Source organism: Mustela erminea, chromosome 3 (genome assembly GCF_009829155.1).
Source record: "Mustela erminea isolate mMusErm1 chromosome 3, mMusErm1.Pri, whole genome shotgun sequence".
In the NCBI taxonomy this organism is placed as follows: domain Eukaryota; kingdom Metazoa; phylum Chordata; class Mammalia; order Carnivora; family Mustelidae; genus Mustela; species Mustela erminea.
In genome coordinates, this window is record NC_045616.1 from 127,125,631 (window position 1) to 127,147,426 (window position 21,796).

A 21,796-nucleotide genomic window follows, 5' to 3' on the forward strand; every position below is an offset into this window, starting at 1 on the left:
TCCCAGATAGAGCTTGGCAACCATAATTACTTGAGAGAATTCAACATAGAGTAGTGTCAAGAAGTATCAAACTTCCCCGAGGGAGAGAGTCAGTGAGGAAAGAAAAAACAGAGTTTGTCAAACCCAGTCTATGATGTTCTGGGAAACTTGGAACCTTTTTCAAGGACATGATTTACCTCCAAACCCATCAGAAATTTTGCAAGCTAGCACTAGATCTTTGGACTGCTACTCTATAAAACTAGTCAAGATGACTGATAAATTAATGGGAAATAATCTCACAAAGAAAACAGCCACACATAGAGGAGCACGACCAAAATAAAAGAGAAATATCAAAACACTATATACCAGATAAATCAGAATTTTTTTTTGTTGGTTGGATAAATCAGTATTAATACAGCATGTAAGTCAAGAATTTCTCAATACTATATCCATGGAGCTATTGATAATTGAAGAAGGATGTCATAACGAAGGCACACTGGTAATTTAAAAAAATTGTAATGGTTGGAATGAACAATACATATATGAACTAAATGAAAAAATAAGAGAGAGCCAAAGAATAAATTCTGTAGATGAAAGATCAGTTGTAGAAGGCATTCAGGAAAGGCAGGGTAGAAAATACAAATAAAAATCTAACAAATTTGGGAGTTAAGAGTAGAAGTAGCAAAGTTATAATAGACCCAGAAGAATAGGGACAGTTAAAAAAAGCATCAGATATACTATCTGAAGAAATAATGACTACGAATTACAAAGAACAAAAGACTAAAGGATGAATGTTTAGTATTGGTATGATACAATCTTAAGCAGAATAGATGGAAAACCCCCCACCAAGATAGATGGAAATATAATATAAGGGCAACAAAAACCAAGAGAAGTTCCAAAAGTTTCCAATAAGAAACTATCACCCACAAAGGAAAGGTAATTAGATTGATAACAAACTTCTTAACAGAGAGGGTAGAGACAAGAGAACTTTGAGGATTATTTATTAAAAATTTCAGAGAAATGACATTTGGAGCTAAAGTTTAAATAGCCAAATTCTCCCTTACATGTGAAAGTTTAACAATGTGAAAGCATGAAAGGCTTAAGAGTTTATTTAAAAAAAGAAACTTCTAAATTATATTTGTAGGTATGACTGTTAAAAGAGGAAAAAAACATCAAGGAGTATGTTATGAGATATAATGAACAGTTAGTTATACCACCTGCTTCAAATAAGGTAGTTCCTCAAATATAATCACTCTACCCCATATGCAGAGCAGCTCTAACCCTGTGTACATAAAGCTGAAGCTAGAAAAGACAGATGTATTTCCACATGGTCTGATGCAATCATCTTTAGCTGAGCAAACTCCTGGATAGGATTTGGGTCTCAGAACCTTGAATATTCTTTGCTGGAGAATATTGCTAAACACTGTTTTGGTTGGATTAATTTTATCTGTATCATCTGAAAGGATTAATGTTTTACAAATAAAATATTTATGCTTAGATTTTGCTTCTTTTAATCTAATTTGATATTCCTTAATTTTCAACAGTTCATTTTAAGCCATTTATATTTAAAGTGATTACTGAAATTTTGAGTTTATTTTTGCCATGACCTTTTGCAATGTATTTTAACCATGTTTTCTTCTTGGCCTTTTTTTTTTTTTTTTTTTTTATCATTTCCTGTTTTTTTTCTGGTTGACTTGGTTTTTTTTTGTTTTGTTTTGATTTTTGTTTTTTGTTTTTGTTTAATTCTCTCATACTTTTACATTGAATGTGCTAGGTCTTTTTTGAAAATATACAATTTTATCTTTATAACAAGATGGTAGTGTTATTCACTGTCTTTATCTTACAGCTTGGAGAACACAAAACAGCCATTCTGAAAGCCCAACTTTGATCCAGTTTCTGCCTGAGGCCCTTTTTAACCTTTTGTTTCTGGAAAGTGGCAACCTACTCCCACCAGGTGATCTGGCTTACTATGGGGCTTCTTATTTGGATTTCCTCTCTACTTAGAGTTACAGAGATTTTCCTTTAGTTTTAGGAAATGAATATACATTTTAATGTCACTTTTTAAAATTTCTTTAGGCTTCCAGTAATGACGGGCAATTTCAATATATGGAAACTTTGTCAGCTTCACATAAAATTGGAAGAATTAACATCTCTATATTTTTCAATTTTCCTACCCTTGGATATGGTGTGTTATATGCATATTTGAATATTATTTTTCCTATAATAAATTGTTTTTTAAATTAAATTCATAATTCTAACCACATTTTTATTGAAAGATTAGGAAAGATAAGAAATGGAGGCACCTGAGTGGCTTAGTTGGTTGAGTTTCCAACTCTTGATTTCAGCTTAAGTCATGATTTCCATTTTGTAAAACGGAGCCCAGCTTCAGGCTCTGTGCTGGGCATGGGGCCTGCTTACAATGCTCTCTCTCTCCTTCTGCTCCTCCCTACCCTCTTGAAAATAAACAAACAAACAAACAAACAAACAAATATAAGAAATAGGACAAGAGCTTTGGCACAAGACAAGAGCTTTGGCACTGTATTTTTTTTAAACCCACATATCTAAATAAAACAACACTGCATATATAAAAGACTTTTATACATTTATGTGTATACCTGCATATATATGGGGTTATATATTCACACATTACAGTAAACACATTAGATTAGTTGCTAATGGATATGAATAGAAAAGATGTGTGAGTCAGAATTGTAGAAAAAAAAAGGAATAAAATATATAAGCAAAACAAGAGAAGGACCTTGAACAATGATGAAAATAAAATAGGAACTATGGAGAATGGCTATCTTAATTCTTTGCACCTGATGCCTACTATACATATTTGTGTTTGCATATAACTAGCAAGCATATGCTATTTCCATATTCAAATGCATCACTCACAATTAATATACAGGCAATCTTGTATTTAAAGGACTCCCAACAATGGGGTACCTGGGTGGCTCAATGGGTTAAAGCCTGCCTTCAGCTCAGGTCATGATCCCAGGGTCCTGGGATCCAGCCACACATCGGGCTTTCTGCTCAGAGGGAGCCTACTTCCCCCTCTCTCTCTGCCTGCCTCTCTGCCTTCTTGTGATCTCTGTCTGTCAAATAAATAAATAAAATCTTAAAAAAAAAAAAAGGACTCATTACCAAGAAGTATTCTGAAGTGAGAGTCCTTTGTATTATTTCCATATTCATAATGACTTGTGTTTATAGTTCTATTTCAAATAATAAAATTCAAGGAAATTCAGTGTGGAATCTTGAACTCTTAATGCTTCACTTATTTCATTAATGTTTTAAAAATAATTTGAAAAGCCTAAGCAACTTATCCAATGTTAACATCAATGATAATTAAATAGGACTACAAAAGGAAAAATTTAAGTATCTTTTGGGTCCCTAATTATGAGATTTCAGCATTCTGCAAATGAACATAATATGAACAATACACATTCTTTACCCTAGAATGAAAGTCTCAAAATGTTTATGTTCCATAAGTCTCTATTTGCCTAGATAACACATATTTCCTTTAGTCTGATTAGAGTACAAAATCAGAATATCAGAAATATTTTCTTGATTCTCTTGCAGAAGAAATTTGAGGATGACAGTTATTTTTTTCTCAGCATAAGACTTTCAAAGCAACCAATTTGTTCTCACTGTGTGAGTCATTGAAATATGAAATTTAATAAGGATATGGCAGTACAAATTACTTTTCCAGTAAGTATATATTGGTGGCATCAGCATATGCATTCTAAATTTATCAGTAAATAGGAACAAGATCCAAATCACATTTCAGACTTCTGTTTAGGTACCTGGGATAGAAAAGAACATTTGGAAAGAGAGAAATTTGATGCACAGCAAAGTGACTTCTACATTGGGAGGGAAGCAAATGGCCTTTAGTTTGGTTGGACTAGAAATTAATTTGCTAACCATAGATAAGTTTATTTCATTAAAACTTCAACACAAATGAATGGACTTCAACATCCTTATTTATACAATAAGAGGACTGAACTGGATGTTTTCTAAGGAATGTTCTCCAGTTCTATCATTCCATGAGTCCATACACTGAACCTACAAATATTTGAGCCATGAACCTTTTATTGGAGATTTTCTTACCAATGATATTGGAAGATAAATGGATTTATATATAACAACTGGATTTGAATCTTAGCTCTGATATCTGCAGCCGTAAGAACTTAGATACTCACAGACTACAACTCTCTTCCTGTAAATGTTAAAGAAACATAATATCTAACTTTTAGACACAATTTGAACACCAAGAATAATGGACATAAAGCACCACCAGCATAAACATAAAGCACATATTGCATATTTCTTGGCCCATAATGTATTCAATGTTATTAAATAAATTATTATTTGATCAGTCCATATTCAACAGGTAAATAGAAGAGTTACTAAAGTGCATATTTTTAAAAAGAGTATTAATATATATAAAATTAGAATTATTTAGCTAACTAGAAGTTATAGTTAAAAATATAGATAAAAAGAAATGAAAAACAAGGTATAAACCAATACATGCTCCTTTAGCTGGCATGCTACACCAGAAAGCCATATAAGGAAATAAGGCCGGTTGTGTTTCTTAAAGGGGTCTAATGACATTTAGAAAAGTCTTTTCTTTTTCTTTTTCCTTTTTTTTTAAGTGAGAGAGTGTGTGTGTGAGCAGGGAGCGTCAGAGGAAAAAGGAGAGAGAATCATAAACAGGCTCCATGCTTAGTGCAGAGCTGCACACAAGGCTTGATCTCATAACACTAAGATCAAGACTTGAATCTTTTCTAAAAAAACAAAACAAAATAAGACAAAAAAGTCTTTTCTGGTGGAGACTTACTTAATTAGAAAACTCAGGTTTCCTATTGATATTAGCTTATATTTAAAGGAGTATATTGTCATAATCCTTTTTCAAACACACATGAACGGTCATGAACTATTAAAAAATAAAAAGAAAATCTTTTCAAGATTAATATTAAGACTCATCCATTAAGAATTTACATTTAGACTATACATCAGATTGGCTAGTAGTAGCACAGGTTGAAAATAAACCGCTCTATTTTTTCATTAACTGAATACATTTTTATAAGTCGAAGAAATGTTTGAGTCTGCAGTTTATTCATTAATGCTAAAGTAAAGCAAATGTCACATTCTACATAATTTTTTCAATCATCATGACCATGTCATCTACTAGTGAACCAATATTAAATAATAATGAATAAAAGGAGAAAACCAAGAAAAGCATACTGGTAAAAAGCATTTAACTATGATTATAAGTTTAACTGCATGAACTACGTTAAAATTAAAATGAGTTGCTTCAAAGAAAAAGCATCTATTAAATAAATGTAATAAAGTGTTTTACTAAGTAATACTGATTTTGAAAATGAGAAAAAATATTACTACTTTAAATCATGGGGAAAAAATAAGGAAAAAGTCCTGAAATTTTGCTAATTGAAATATTCCCTTGATCAGGCACAACAAAATCAAAAAAAAGACATGATGTAATTCAGAGGTTGAAAACTTTTTCTTTAAGGGGCCAGATAATAAACATTTTTGGTTTTGTGGGTCCTAAGACACTGGGGAACTACTCAGTTCTGCCATAGGTAAGAAGCCATGACAGTGGAAATAAATGGGCATGGTAGTGTTTCAAAAAAACTTTCTTTACAAATATAAGGAAAGGCTGAATTTGACGCAAGGGCTACAGTATTCTGGCCTATGGTATAACTAATTCATCTTGGAATAAAGTGAATGAATCCAATGATAACTGAAAAATTTCAGTGTCATTTTACTCTTTTCTCTTAATGTGGAAAAAGAAAGAGCAGTTTAGGTTTTCTGCAACATTGTACCTTACACTTTTAATGGTTAAAATGATGATAGGAGAACTATTAGGCTCTTTCTGAGTTATTGAAGAGACTCATTCTGTTTAATCATTCCTTTCTTTTCAAATATCCAGAGTTGAAAGAAGTCACAAAAACGATGGACAATAAGGAAACAAACCAGTGATTCTGAAGCTCCAAAAGTAATGGAAAGAGTACACTGAAAGGACAGGAATGAGCCAGTACAAGAAAATTTATGAACAGTAGTACACATAGATTCATGAGTGAGGCAGAAAGCTACCAGAAAACAAGAACAGAGTTTACCATTTCCTCCTTGGATATCTGAGGCAGCAACATAAAGCCCTTAAAAAAAAAAAAAAAAAATCGTCTTCTCTAGTCCTTTGCCTTCAGACAAATGGATGTCTAAACGATTAATGACAAAGTGTTGAGGACTCCAAAACTCTCTGGAGATTTAACAAGTTTTGAGAGAGAACTGCAGAAGAAACCCACTACAAGCCTCAGTGGTTTGAAAGAGTTAATTATCATCATATGATCTCAACATATTACCTGGGATGACAAGTATATTTGACAAGTGTACTAGGGAGAATTGGACTCCCTGGTTGTCAGCTATTCTTATGCTTTCATTAGGGTTCTTTTACATCTTTTTTTTTTTTTCCTTAAAAACCAATTCCCTGTCCTTCATTATAATAGGCTTAAAATGTAATATAATTACTCCAGCATAATACAGTTCAATTATAATATTTGCTAAGAAACTGCATTGCCATCTTTTCTCTACTAACATACACTGACACACTTCAAGGGAAATTACTTTGAAGTGTCTAAGATGGCTACTTTAAAACATTAAAACAAAGGTGAGCTTTGTCTATAATTAGCACCTCAGTACTTATTTCTAGTTAGGATATAGAAAAGAGGATACAGAGTATAGGTGACTGTGGTAGTCAAATAAATGAAATCATGCTTGTTTGAATTTAGGTGACTATGTATTTATTGACCAAAATGAAACAACAAATAATTGTATCAGGACAACAGATTTAAACACTATGCATGGCTATATGGTGATGATATAGCCATCTTCACTTCACTTCTTGAAGTGAAGAAGATGATGATTCCATATATGTGGGTGACCAACACATGCACTGGGAGAAAGGTTATTCATTTAAGAGTAAGCAGTCAAAAATGTAAAACTGTTTTCTTTTAGATTTTATATATATCTATATGTATATATATATATATATATATATATATATATATATGAATATAATCACTTCTTTTACAATAAATGAACATGGGTATCCAATTAATTTTAGGTTGTATGGAAAATATATTGTATTATCAATGAAAATAATCAATAACCAAGGTACTTATTAGAGGCATTAAGAATGTTCATCTTGTGCAAAAGCATGTAATTACTGTTCAACATACAAGAATAAAAGATCTATTAATATTAGTTAATTTGAAGTACTCAGTTTGATAAGAATGTCATAGGAGAAATTTCTTTACTAGAAAGGGGAATGGACTAGGATAGAAATGTCCTCAATGCTGACTTTGTGATAAACCATTGCATCTGTTGCCTATAAGAAAACTCAAAAATCTGGTCACTGCCAGAGACTCTATTCCCTGTGGGTGACAAGATGCATTTCTGTGAACAGAATTCATAGTAGCATTGTGTCTCAGCCATATGTACACCTTATGGCAGGACCACCTGTTAGTTCTGGAGCAGGAACTTTAGTCTAATATTCGGCTTGATCCTTTACATTTTTTCACATTTACCCAATTCTTCTAGAAAGCTATGTCTATAAACAGTTATAAGAACCTTGGAAAGAATATCAGCTTTAGAGACTGTATCATAGTTGCTCAACTTCTGAAACTTTTGGTCCCTATATTCATCATACACCCAATCCCTAATAACAGGTTTTAAGAAGTAAAAAACCAAAAAAAAAAAAAAAAAAAAGATAATAATAATACAGACTTTATGGGCTCTTCAGTGACCACCTGGACAGGTTTATTGTGCCTAGCCACACTGACTATGGATAAAGAACACATGTGGAAATATAACACTGACATCTAGGTATTCCGCAACTAGACACTGGACAATTCTATGGTACTTGAATTCTGCCAAAGCATCATCTTGAACTATTTTTTGAACATTTTAGGACTGGCAAAATCTGAAAAACACTTTGCCAAGTATTGGCCCATATATATATTTCAATGGTACTTTAATCCATATGATTCTAATTCATTTATATTTAAATTCTCAAGATATTTCTCAAGAACTATTAGATATCCTTTAAAAACTTATGATCATTTTCATTATTTCTTTCTTTTGTTTAAATCAGAAAAATATGTTTCACCTCAAGTACAATTTCTTTTAAGATTTTATTTATTTATTTGACAGACAGAAATTACAAGTAGGCAGAGAAGCAGGCGGAGAGAGAGAAAGGGAAGCAGGCTCCTCACTGAGCAGAGAGCCCAACGTGGGGCTCGATCCCAGGACCCTGGGATCATGACCTGAGCCAAAGGCAGAGGTTTTAACCCACTGAGCCACCCAGGAGCCCCTCAAGTATAATTTATAAGAGGGCTTCAACTGAATCTTAGTTGAACTGAGATTTCAGAGAAGGTTCTTAATCTACCAAAATACTTCTAATAAAACATATGAAAATATTATCAAATGCATAAGAATTTATGAGTTTGATATTGTGCTGGTAATTATAGGGACTGTACGTAGAGTCCTTCTGCTCTGAGAACTTGTTACATTACAGATAGATAGACAAGGCCAAAGTTCATAAAGCACATACTAAACATTAGTAGTATTTGTATTTTCTGGTATAGTTTTGAACTGGTGTGCTTATTTAAAATGCAGTTTCCTTGGAAACTTCCTCCAAGATTTGAGTTAATTAGGTCTGGGGGATTCACATGTATATCTGATAGCACATATGTTAATTAAATATGAGAATAATTTGGGAGATTTTTGTGGAGAAGCCAGAACTGGGGCTAGCCAGCTGAAGATGGTTCTGGATAAGCAAAAAAGAAGAAAGATCATATATGGTTAAGTTTAACCAAAAGCTAGAGTTGCAATATGGATAGAACTCACCTAAAGGGCAATACTGGTGAGACAGCTTGACTTGAGTAGAGGATTCATGTTAGAAACTGCAAGAAATAATAGAGAGGGTCAAGTTCTAGAAGGAGCTCTGCACCAGGTGGTGGAGCTTAGTATATCAACTACAGAACAGAGGCCAGCATGATAAAATTTGTCCTAGGAAAATCAGTTCCAAAGCTCTATGTAGGACAGCTTGAAGACAGAAATTCCAAGGGGAGAGACACGAGTTAAGGTGATTCTTCAGTAATTCAGGTGAAGGGTGGTAATAACTTAAAGTAGGCAGGATCAGCTACTTAATTTGTAAGCCCACTGCAAAATGAATTTGGAGTCCCATGTTCAAAATTTACAAAGAATGTCATGACAGTGACTGTAGAAGTTTCACTTAAATGTGGGTTTTTTCCTAAATATAGGACGAGTGTTCATGAAGCAGGCACTGTAAGTAGAGTATAACATAATGTTACCACAAAATGGAGGATCTGAGAGCTAAATTCAGCTGTCATATAGGTTTTTTTATGAATAAAATTTAAAGTTTTAATGTGAATAAAATGCAAATTTTTCTTTTACATAAACTACATTACTCAATTACTCTGGTTATTGGGGACATGGAGCTGTGCAACCTCACAGTGGCATTTAATTGAAAATGGTAAAGAGGGAAATCAGGAGCTATATTAGAGGAAGACGTAACACTAGAAAAAAATCCTTCAAGATAAAGGAATTGGGGAAGATAAACATTCAGTTTTCTAGTCTTAGTTTGACCAAAAAATTATTTGGAGGAAAAATATGGTAAATTTGCTTCTATTTATTTCGTACTTGAATACAGAGAATTACATTCATTTAAAAAACATTCCTACAAGTAATTGGAGCCATGAGACCAAAGACTGGTAAGAGATAAAGGTTATATATGTGTGTGTGTGCGTATATATGTGTGTGTGTGTACACACACACACACACATATAACCTTTAAAGATATAGATAGATAGATGGATAGATAAATATGAGAGAGAGAGAGATACTAAGATCAAGTCTATAAAAATTGGAGTTGAGGTGAGAAAGATGAATTTTTTTTTCTATCAAAAGTGAAAAATTAGATACTTCTGTGAAAAAGATGAATCTACACACCAATTCATGCACAAGAAGACTCTTAGAAGAAAGGTCATGACTATCTTGTGGAGGAGGTGAACATTGTCTTGGCATCCTTTTGTGTCCTGTAGCTGGGTACTGGCACTCTTTATAATACTCTGTGCCAGGTGACACCATTTACTCTTCACAGCACCTCCTCAACTAAAATGAACCCCCCCTCAACAAACAAACACCTGACTCTGACTGCCGTCTAATTTCTGCAAATCAGAGCTATTCACTGATAAAACTAAAGACTGAAGTGTTAGTTGAAGAGCTTGGTGTGTGAATGTTCTCACCTTACATTTTGACAGATGTCTTCTAAAATTCCAATATCCATTATTTGAACCCAAGGTTCAAATGGAGCTTTAACACTATTAGATGCTAATAGGGGCATCAGGTCCTCCTCCAAATTACCTCAGAGAAGGGTAATTATCTTTGTTCAAGAGGCCAGTAGGCTGGATATGTCAATACTCAGGTATCTACCACCATCACGTTTGTCTTTTTAAGGCCATAACCTTAAGACACAAGTTTTGCTAGGCTTGAGAAGAGGTCATTTAAGTTTTCCTTTACGTATTAAGTTGAATTAGGTATTTAGGTTCTATGTGTCAGGCCCTGTGCTATGTCCAGGGTCTCCAACAGCAAATAAAAGACATGAGCTTATATTCTATTGGGGAAAGATAAATAAGGAAAGAGGACGTTTCTGTATAAGAAGATAAGCTGAGAGGTTATTTGATGGCTGCTGTGGGGCATCAAGGAGGAATATCTAATCCAGCTTGGGAGGGAAATCAGAATGGGATTCCAAGAGGAGGCAGGGTCTAAATCGATGTCAAAATTTCTGTCCAGAAGTCAGTCAATGGTGGGATTTACTGCTGGAAATATCAGTGTGCAGCTCTAAGACTACTCACTCAAATCCTTCAGGCAAAATTAAATAGTATTTTGAACAAACATTACAGGACTTCCATCCCCTGATTGCTTTCCTTTCTGCTTTTGACTTCCTCTTTCCTGAGACTATGCTATTTGTCCCAACACTTGGTCTATTTCTTTGGGAGTGTCTTCTTTTGAATATGTTTACATATCAGTGTCTTCCTTTGAGTCAAATTCCCAGTTAGTGTTCTTTTTCACCAATCCAATCATCTTATCACTGACACCTCAGTGTAATAGGAATTTAAAGTTTGTTTATATTGTTTGAATATTGTTTGAATTTAGTACAAGTATTTTCACTATGTTATGGAATACACAATGGATTAATTAGCATTTCATGAATTTAAAGGTAAAAGTGAAGCATTCTAAATGTTGTAGTCCTACCAGCTTATTAGTATAACATTCTTTCTTCTAAGTAAAATATAGTCTACTTTTAATATAAAGTTGTTCTACTTCTATTGACAGTTTTACAAATTTACCTTATAGTGATATACTTTACAAAGGTTAAATTATTCAATCCACTTTGCATTGTCATAAGAATTAACACTTTCTGGGGATTTATTATGTGCCAGGCATGATTCTAAGCACATGAGTATTATTTCATTTGATACTTGCAGCAGAGATCAATGTTATGAACACAATGTTTGGGTTCCCTCAAATTCATTTGCTGAAGCTCTTAATAAGGTGGTATTTGGAGGTGGGGACTTTGAGATATAATTAGGTACAGATGAGGTCATGGGAGTGGATTTCCATGATATAATTGGTGTTCTTATAAGAAGAGACCAAGCTCCCTCTCTACCCGTGTCTGCCGTATGAGGACACAGAGAGAAGGCAGCCATCTGCAAGTCAGGAAGAGAGCCCTTACCACAATCTAACCATGCTGACTCTGATCTCAGACCTCCAGAACTATGAGAAATAAATGTCTATTTTTTAAGCCAGTCTATAATAATCTGTCATAACAATGTGAACAGACTACCACAACTCACGCATTTTAAGATTTACCCCTAAAGAAGGTAATATTTTCTTCTTTCTTTTCTCTCTCTATCCCTCATTTTCTATGCCTTTAGAATAGAGACCATAAAAATCTCCTTACGAGGTTTATGTGTGAAAATTAATTAAGTAAACATGTATATACTGTTTAGAACTGTGCATGGCACAAAATAAGTAATAAGTGTATTACTTGACTATAATACAAGAAAAATGTAGGAAATCTGAGTAGTTGATAAAATTTTTTTCCCACCCCAATCAGCTAAAAAATAGGCAAAGGGAGTGCTTCAATTTCCTAACTTTTCATGGCCAAAGAGGTCCCAGGAATTAAGCCCAGAGTGATCCTGTTAGCTATATTGTTTTGGTATCATTTTTAATTTTATGTTCACACCTTCACTTATAAGTGGCTCTGAATATTTATTATTTATTTTAGATTATGAACTCCTAGAGGTCAGAGCTTTTACCTAAGCAGCTCTATAGAAAACACTGAATAAACTCATGAATATGCAGTGTTTGAATACTACTTGAGAGTAATCACATCTATGCTTGCTATATATCACAAGATAGAAAGATACAATCTATAATACCTACTTTTACAGTACTGAATTATGATGACCTGGTAAAACAAATAGCAGAGTGACTAAATGAGAGCACCTATAAACCAGAAAGGTTTCTTTTATTCAGAAGACAAACCTTCTACAAACAGGCATTCTGGAAATTTAAAATCCTTTTACATAGGAATGGCAAGTTTTATAATGCATTAAAACTCTTGGAGGGCACATTTTAGAAAGCATTTATTTCAGCCCTAACATTGATCCCTATCTATCTGACCAGAGAAAAGACCAACAGAGAAAAAAACAATCTGTATTTTTTATAATTTGATTCTTTACGCTGTTTACAGGTCTTTTAAAACCAACCTCAGGGTAAAGTCAAAGTTTGAAATGCTTCAGATCTTTTTATTTTGATTCATTTTACCCCCAACACTCCTTTTATACTGAGATATAACTTACAGGCAGTAAAATACACAGATTTTAAGTGTTCATTTGATAAATTGCAAAAAAATGTGTACAACCATATAACCATTACTCCAATCACCTCAGATTTCCATCATGTCTGATTACTGCTGCCATTATGTATCCCCCCTTCCATCAGGAAAAGAACAAATGGCCCTTTTTAGTGCCTGGGTTCTCTTACTCAGCATATAATTTTTGAAATTCACCCAAAACATTGAAAATATGAGTAGTTCATTCTTTTTCTTAATTAGTGAGTAGTGTTCCATTTTATAAACACACTATAATTTATTAATTTTTCTGAGCATTTGAGTTGTTTTTCAGTACTAGGCCATTATGAATAAAGGGACTATGAGCATTCAGAATGTGGATGTATGTTTTCATATTTCTTAATTAAATATCAGTGGAGGGGCGCTTGGGTGGCTCAGTGGGTTAAGCCTCTGCCTTCACCTCAGGTCATGATCTCAGGGTCCTGGGATCGAGCCACACATGGGGCTCTCTTCTCGGCAGGGAGCCTGATTCCCCCTCTCTCTGCCTGACTCTCTGCCTACTTGTGATCTCTCTCTCGCTCAAATAAATAAACAAAATCTTTTAAAAACAAACAAATAAATAAATAAATAAATATCAGTGGAATCGCTCTGTCACAAGGTACCTGTATGTTTTACTTTATAAAAACAAGCAGTTTTCCAAAGTTGTTGAATCATAAACTTTAGGCCATATGAAAGTTGTTGGTTCCAGCATTTAGTACTGTAGTTTTTAAATTAGAGTTCATCTAGTGGATGTGAAGTGGTATCTTATTACAGTTTTTCAATCTTTTAATAGAATAAAACATGAATTTTTCCCTTGAAAATTTGCCCCTTTTTTTCTTCTTTTTTTCCTTTAATTTCTTTTTGATAAATCACAGGATAATATAATATATTTTAAGTTCTATAATTGCACTATATGCAAATTTCCACTCTCTTGTATATTCCCATTTATCTTTTGATTTGAAATTTTCCATTCAGGCATTATGTTTCATTATGTTTCAAGATTTTTTTTTTTAAATTACATTGGGAAAGCTTATGGAGAAATGTTTTTCCACTTTAAACTACATGGTTAATGTTTTCTGGATGCTTTAGTTTGTTTAAATGTCCATTTTATTCTTATTAAATTGATTTATTTTCAGAAAAGCAGTATTCATTATTTTTTCACCACACCCAGTGCTCCATGCAATCTGTGCCCTCTATAATACCCACCACCTGGTACCCCAACCTCCCACCACCCCCGCCACTTCAAACCCCTCAGATTGTTTTTCAGAGTCCATAGTCTCTCATGATTCACCTCCCCTTCCAATTTACCCCAACTCCCTTCTCCTCTCTAACACCCCTTGTCCTCCATGCTATTTGTTATGCTCCACAAATAAGTGAAACCATATGACAATTGACTCTCTCTGCTTGACTTATTTCACTCAGCATAATCTCTTCCAGTCCCGTCCATGTTGCTACAAAAGTTGGGTATTCATCCTTTCTGATGGAGGCATAATACTCCATAGTGTATATGGACCACATCTTCCTTATCCATTCGTCCGTTGAAGGGCATCTTGGTTCTTTCCATAGTTTGGTGACCATGGCCATTGCTGCTATAAACATTGGGGTACAGATGGCCCTTCTTTTCATGACATCCGTATCTTTGGGGTAAATACCCAGGAGTGCAATTGCAGGGTCATAGGGAAGTTCTATTTTTAATTTCTTGAGGAATCTCCACACTGTTCTCCAAAGAGGCTGCACCAACTTGCATTCCCACCAACAGTGTAAGAGGGTTCCCCTTTCTCCATAAAACAGAGTTCTAAAAAATTATTTAAAAAAATTAAATGCTTCTGTAAATGCAGAGGTTATAATTGATCATGATATAACAAATAGGAAAGGTACTGTGAATCATCTGTTACAGAAAGATGATGGAAAAAGGAGAAAAATGCCCTATTTGAGGAAAATCATACATTTTAATAAGAGAAAAACACAAACAACTACTAAATTTACCAGTTTTTTAAATCATCTAATCAGTTAATATGGTTGCCAGATTTAGTAAATAAAAATGTAAGACTCCAAGTTAAATTTGAATTTCAGATTAAAAACACAAGTTTTTTTAGTATAAGTATGTTCTATGAGTATTTAGTTCATACTTACACTAAAGATGCATTTGCAGTTTATTCATATTTAACTGGGTATCCTGCATTTTATCTGGCAACTCTACTCTCTTTTTTTTTTTATTACATGAAGACTATTATCAAAATTTCTTTTAAAGCAACACTAATTCTGACCGTATACAACATGATCTACGAACTCTGAAAGGCTCATGAGCATACACATTCACAAACAAGAGTACAAAATAAACAGAAACACAAAAGCATCAGCTGGTGTGTTGGTTTGCTAGGGTTGTCATAACAAAGTATTTCAGATTGTGTAGCTTAAACAACAGTGTAGTATTTCAGTTTTGGAGGCTAGAAATCTGAGATAAAGGTGTCCTCTGGGCTCATTCCTCCTGAGGGCTGTGAGGGAAAGACCACTCCCAATTCTTGTTCCTTGGCTTGTTGATGGCTATCTTCTCCTCATGTCTTCACATCATCTTCCCTCTGTATGTGTCTGTTTCTAACTACCTCTCTTTATAAGGACACCAGTCATATTGAACTAGAACCCAGTCTAACGACTTAATTTTAACCTACTGTCCTCTATAAAGACTCTAGCTCCAAATGTAGTCATATTCCGAGTACTAAGTGGCAGATCTTCAACATACACAATTTTAGAGGACGCAGTTTAGCCAACAATCACTAGGAAGAGGGTTGGAAGAAACTGACAAAGGAGTGAATGAAATAGGAGATAAAGAAAATGAATTAGAGTGTGGCTTTTATATTAGCCATTGGAAGTATTACAACTTAAATGTGCTTTTATCTTGCACAGAATGAGCTTTAACAGCTAGTTATACAGGACCTTTAGAAACTACTCTTAGATTGTGGTATGGAAATCTCAGTTGAGCCAAGTTTTCCACTCTCGGTGAACTACATCTCCGGGCAACAGATAGAAGATAGCATCTGTAGGTAGGATGGCTAAACATTTGTAGGTGTTATTTCACCTTCTTCTTTAATGTTTGACTCATAGATCAAATGAAGAAAAAGAAGAGAATAAATTTAGGATCATATTTTAAAATGTTTTTCAATCCAGAATGTGTAATGGATGTATTGAAATTCACTTTGAATAACAAAAGTGATTTGTCCCCTAAACCTTCAAGTTCACTTAAAACCACAGTTTTATTAAGCAAAATTCTTCTTGGGGGATTATTCTCTACTTTTTCAAGAAAATCATCCTGTGTAACACAAAATCCTGGTCCTGCTCATTAGGATACATTAAGAATGAAATCACTGCTTATCCTCATACTCTGAGAAAGGAAAAATATGTTAAAACAATTGATGAAGATTTAATAACATTTCAATGTTAATTACCTTGAGCATAAACTGTATTTGTATGTGTGTAAAACTCAAAAGTTCTGTCTCATACAATTTCTGGGAAAAGTTGGCATGGCTGTGTCTATGTTTTTTTAATTCACACATAACCTACCTATGGCAATACTCATCTAAAAATAAGATGCTTCACAAGGCAGAACATAATTTAGATCACAACCAAGAGAAAATATGATGAGGGCAAAGCTATTGTTCATATATCACACAGATTCTTATGATTTAAGTACAGAATGGCATAGATTTATCTCACTAGAATATTTAGTAGAATTTATCCATCAACTTAATCCAACTGGTAGCACAACATTTGGATTCCTATTTTTTCCTTTATTCCATGATTTCTCAAAGCAAGAGATGGATGATTAAATTTATAAAGTCTCTAGCTGATTAATTTCAACTGCAGAAAATTTATAGGATGATAAACCATATAAATATTCTACATACCATATCAGTGAAGCCTTCCTTGATAAGATGTTTCACTTTATCTGCTTTGCCTAAATACATTGATCATGGCACTCTAACTGCACTTAATTGTTTCCATGTCCATTGCCCCTTTGTACACTATGAGCCAAAGCACTCCTATTTACTAAAGCCTAGCACCGATATCAGCATTAACTAAATAAAATATTAGTTAAATAAATAAATGAATACACATTTTAAAATAATTATAATAATAACAGGTGCAGTTTAGTGCTGTCTTACTCTATGTCAAATAGCATGCTCACCCAGGACTATTTTGCTTTCTTCTCATTACTTAAATGAGACTATCTAATATATATATATGTCCAATATATAATAATGGACTATTCTGCTTTCTTCTCATGACCTAATAATGTAGATCTTATTATTATATACTTCTCAGCTAAAGCTACCAAGCCTTGAAGCCATTAGTCAGTGGCAGAGCTGGGATTTGAACTAAAGTCCTTCTGTTTTCAGAGCCTGAGAATTAGTGTAGTATTATAGCTAAGAGCCTGCCCTGCCTGGGGGTTAGGCTCCTCACCCTGCCTCTTACCAGCTGCATGGTTTGGACAATCGATGGAATAGCTCCATGCCTGAGTATCTTAATATTCCCATGCCTTAGTTTCCCCCTCTGTAAACTGGAGATAATAAGAATTGCCTATTCATGAGATTGTGTTGAGTTGTAAATGATTTATTGTACCCAAAGCACTTAAAACCAAGCCTGGCTCCTGATAGGCACTATGTTAAGTGTGAGCATTTTTGTTACTACAGAGCATATTATACTATATATTTAGCATTTAAATTTTTATCACTGACTTATTATCCTGCTCTCAGTTCTTAAATCCACTGCAACATGCTATATGTCCCAGACTCTGCGGTTACACTGACTGGCACCATGGTCACACGGGCTCCGTTCTTTTTTCCTTCTTTCTTTTTTTTTTTTAAGAAGATCAAATCCCTCTTATACAAAGCTCAGGTTAAAACTGAGCAAGCCCCTACAGGTGTAACCTTGTGCTACCTGAACAGAAGACATGAATAGAGAAGGTGACTGAGTATTTCTGGGCGGAAACAGAATCAAAGAAGTGAATGCTCTTTGGCATCATATGTCCTACTATTACAAGGCCAATTTGTTAGTCTGCTATATTTGGTGGAATATTGTGTTTTGAGCAAAGAAAAAGGAAATGATAAAGTAACATTAGCTAATTCACTGAAAACATTAGATTAGGTTTAACATAGATTTAAATAATAATAAATACTGAGAAAAAAGGAAATAGAGCTACATTTCAATGACACTGAATAGCAGCTCTGTTTTAAGGCCGTTTTATCTTTCACCGGTGCCAGGTGTAGGATACAAGGAAGGTATACCTAAAGGACATTGCCAGAAACAATGGAAATTCTTAAATAGAAAGTCTCCTTGAGCAGTAGAATTAACCAATATGATTTGTCGCCTTCCAATATACAAGACCCATTTGTTAACTACAAGCAAGAATTAGTTCCACGAGTAATTAGTGCAATAACTCCCACTAATCTTGATTTGTTATACCCTACAATTTGCTCTTAATATTAAATAAAATATTAAAACGTGTGACTATTTTTATATCATCAGCCTTAAAAATCTCCCTAAGTTATTTTAATCAATATACTTGTTTTAAGTAAAAGCCATTTAATCTCTTGACTTCTACATTAACCTTCCATTAAGTATTAGTGAAGAAGTTAAATGCACCTTAGTCAATAATGCTAATGCAGGAACCGTTGTATTACCTATGGAGAAATGCGTATTCATATTATGTTAAAGTGGCTATCCTTAACGATTAGCCATTACATGTCAGGAAAGTGATAATAAATTTGAAATATTCCATGAGAAAATGAATTATAATGTTGAAACTGAGTTCTCTGTACTGTAATAATTTTGAAATGAGGTCATCTGCTTCTTCTGGTCAGTGCCTTTTAAGGCAATGATATTGAAGTGATGAAGACACCCTGGGTGACACTTTAACCTCACCTTGCAGTTTCACATCTTGGTGGGTAATAAATGAGGCTGCTAATTGAATCTGAGACATATGAATCTATTGATAGTAGTGTTTTAACAAGTACTCATTTTGTGTAAATAATGTGCCAATATCGTCAGCTGCTTACAGTAAGGCAGAATTTCTTCTACTTTCCAACCCACGCTGCATATTTTTGTCCACCCCTTTCTCACGAAGTGAGATCCACTTCAGTCCCCCTTCCTGCACATTCTTATATTCCTCTAGCATTTTTCTACAAATTTCCTCCCATCAAACTCTTTTTCTAAAGTTTATTAATTTTTTTTATTTTTTTATAAACATATAATGTATTTTTATCCCCAGGAGTACAGGTCTGAGAATCGCCAGGTTTACACACTTCACAGCACTCACCATAGCACATACCCTCCCCAATGTCATAACCCCACCCCCCTCTCCCTACCCTCCTCCCCCCCAGCAACCCTCAGTTTGTTTTGTGAGATTAAGAGTCTCTTATGGTTTGTCTCCCTCCGGATCCCATCTTGTTTCATTTATTCTTTTCCTACTCCCCAAACCCCCCATATGGCATCTCCACTTCCTCATATCAGGGAGTCATATGATAGTTGTCTTTCTTCGATTGACTTATTTCGCTATTTTATGTTATCAGTATAAATTCTGATGGTATATGGGAGCACACAAATAATGCTTTCTTTTTTGGTGAAGAAAACTGGTATGCTTAGAGAAGAAGCTGCTTCTTGGATAGTCGAGGAAAATGTGTAGGCTCTAAATAGCATTTTTCCAGGTATCTTCTTCCACTGTGCAGTGACAAAGGCAGATGCTTATTTTTTTAATGCAGATGTTGCTTTATCATCATGTTTCTGTAGCCACAACTTTTCTTCATGTTTGTATTATTAGACATAACAAATACTATTTCATGACTTAAGAAAAATAACTAGATTTTGGAAAGTTGTCACAGATCAATTCAAATTAAATGACTTATTATTCTTGTCTCTGTCACCTGTAGGTGTACTTGCAATATCTTAGGAAAAGAGACTAATATTTTGAATAATACATATAATATATGTGTGTGTATGTATTCCACGTATTTTCAGTTTTTTCAGGAAGATGTGTAAACTCTAAATAGCCCACTAAAAACATGTCTTAATTTTCTTAAGGCAAGAATCATCTTTTGATTAATTGCTATAAAATAATAGAACAGAATTGATATCTAACCGATCATTAATAAAATGTTTTAAATCTTGGTACAATTTCATGCCTAACAAAGAGCCTATCTAAAATTGTTCTAAGGCTGGTATTACCTCAATAATGGCTCTATTCCATGCTATTTACTTAAAATCTCAGGTTGTCCCTCTGGTAAATGTATTTCCATGCATTTTGTAACATCAGTTATTAAATAAAGTCATTATTTTGGAGTTATATCATAAATATTTTAATCACATATTTGTTACATATTTTAAGGAGCATAACTCAAAAATTACTTTATTTACTAATGAATTATTTTAATTACTATATTCTTATTGCATTATTTTAGGAAAACTATGTTAATGAGTAAAAAATTTAGTCTGGGCACCCATAGTTCAAAACCATCAGCATATAATTTTTATTCCATTTGAAAGTGGGTTATACATTTTATCTTACTGTACTCGTTTATCAATAAAAATACCCTAGAATACACTTGGAATTCAAACACTTTTGTCTATAAAAAGGAAATAAGAAAGATAACAGGACATTAAAATTTTACACATAGTGTTCATAAATGTGTTTATCTTATAGAATTGTTCTATTATTCTGTTGAACTAATAAGAGCCACACATTGAATACTAACCATGTTGCAGACAAAGATTTATGTATTTTCCGTGTTTCAATTTATTTTAGCCTCACAATACCATTAGTCATATTTACAGTTTCCTCTCTTACAAATGGGGAAATGGAGTTATAGAGAAAGTAAGTAAGCTCTCCAACAAAGATGCGCAGTGGTTTGGCTACGATTTGAAGTTGGGCAGTTGGCTTTATAGTCCATGCTTAAAAATGCCCTGTATACCTATAATATATTGTAATTAAATACAATAAAGAAAGGTCTTACAATAATGTCAAAGATTCTTCTTTGACATCTTTCTTTTTACTGAAAAATGAGTTTGATAAATAAAATGATAGAAATAAAGAATCTTTGTGGGTAAATTCTTACAGAGCCACTTCGCCCCAGTAAAAGGGGGCAGCAAAGCGGAGATAATTAATTCTATAACATTGTCTTTGTCACCAACTTTTGTTCAATATGATTCACTCTTTTAGAACAAGCTGATGGAAATTTTCCTTACTATATTCATCCCTCAGAAAGCTCTGTGAATAACAAGATAACAGAAAATAAGATCAAGGTGGACAAAAGTCAGAGTATGTATTAGGCGACTGGGATCCAAACTGCATTCTAACTTGACAAAGATCAAATAATCAGTTATTACTCAGAAAACAGTGGAGATAGACTGCTTCCAACATGTCAGACTGTCTGGGTGAAAAATTAGCACTCTAGCTCCTAAAAAGTATCAGGAGAGACTAGAGAAACAAAAGCATAAACATTAGCCTCCCATAAAACCTCTGCAACTGGAATAAATGGACACATCTCAAAGAAAAGCAAATATGACCAATGGATAGAGATAAAAAGATAGGCTTATCATATTAGGAATCTAACATATGGAGAAGGCAAAGATAGAGACAGTATATCAAAGGGACCCATAACATTTTGAAAGGGGAGGCACCAACTTAAATATCCTTTCCTGGGGAAAAGGTAAAATATAGAGATATTTGCAGAGGCTCAAAATACTCAGTTGAGGGAAGCCTGGGTGGCTCAGTGGGTTAAAGCCTCTGCCTTCAGCTTAGGTCATGATCCCAGAGTCCAGGGATTG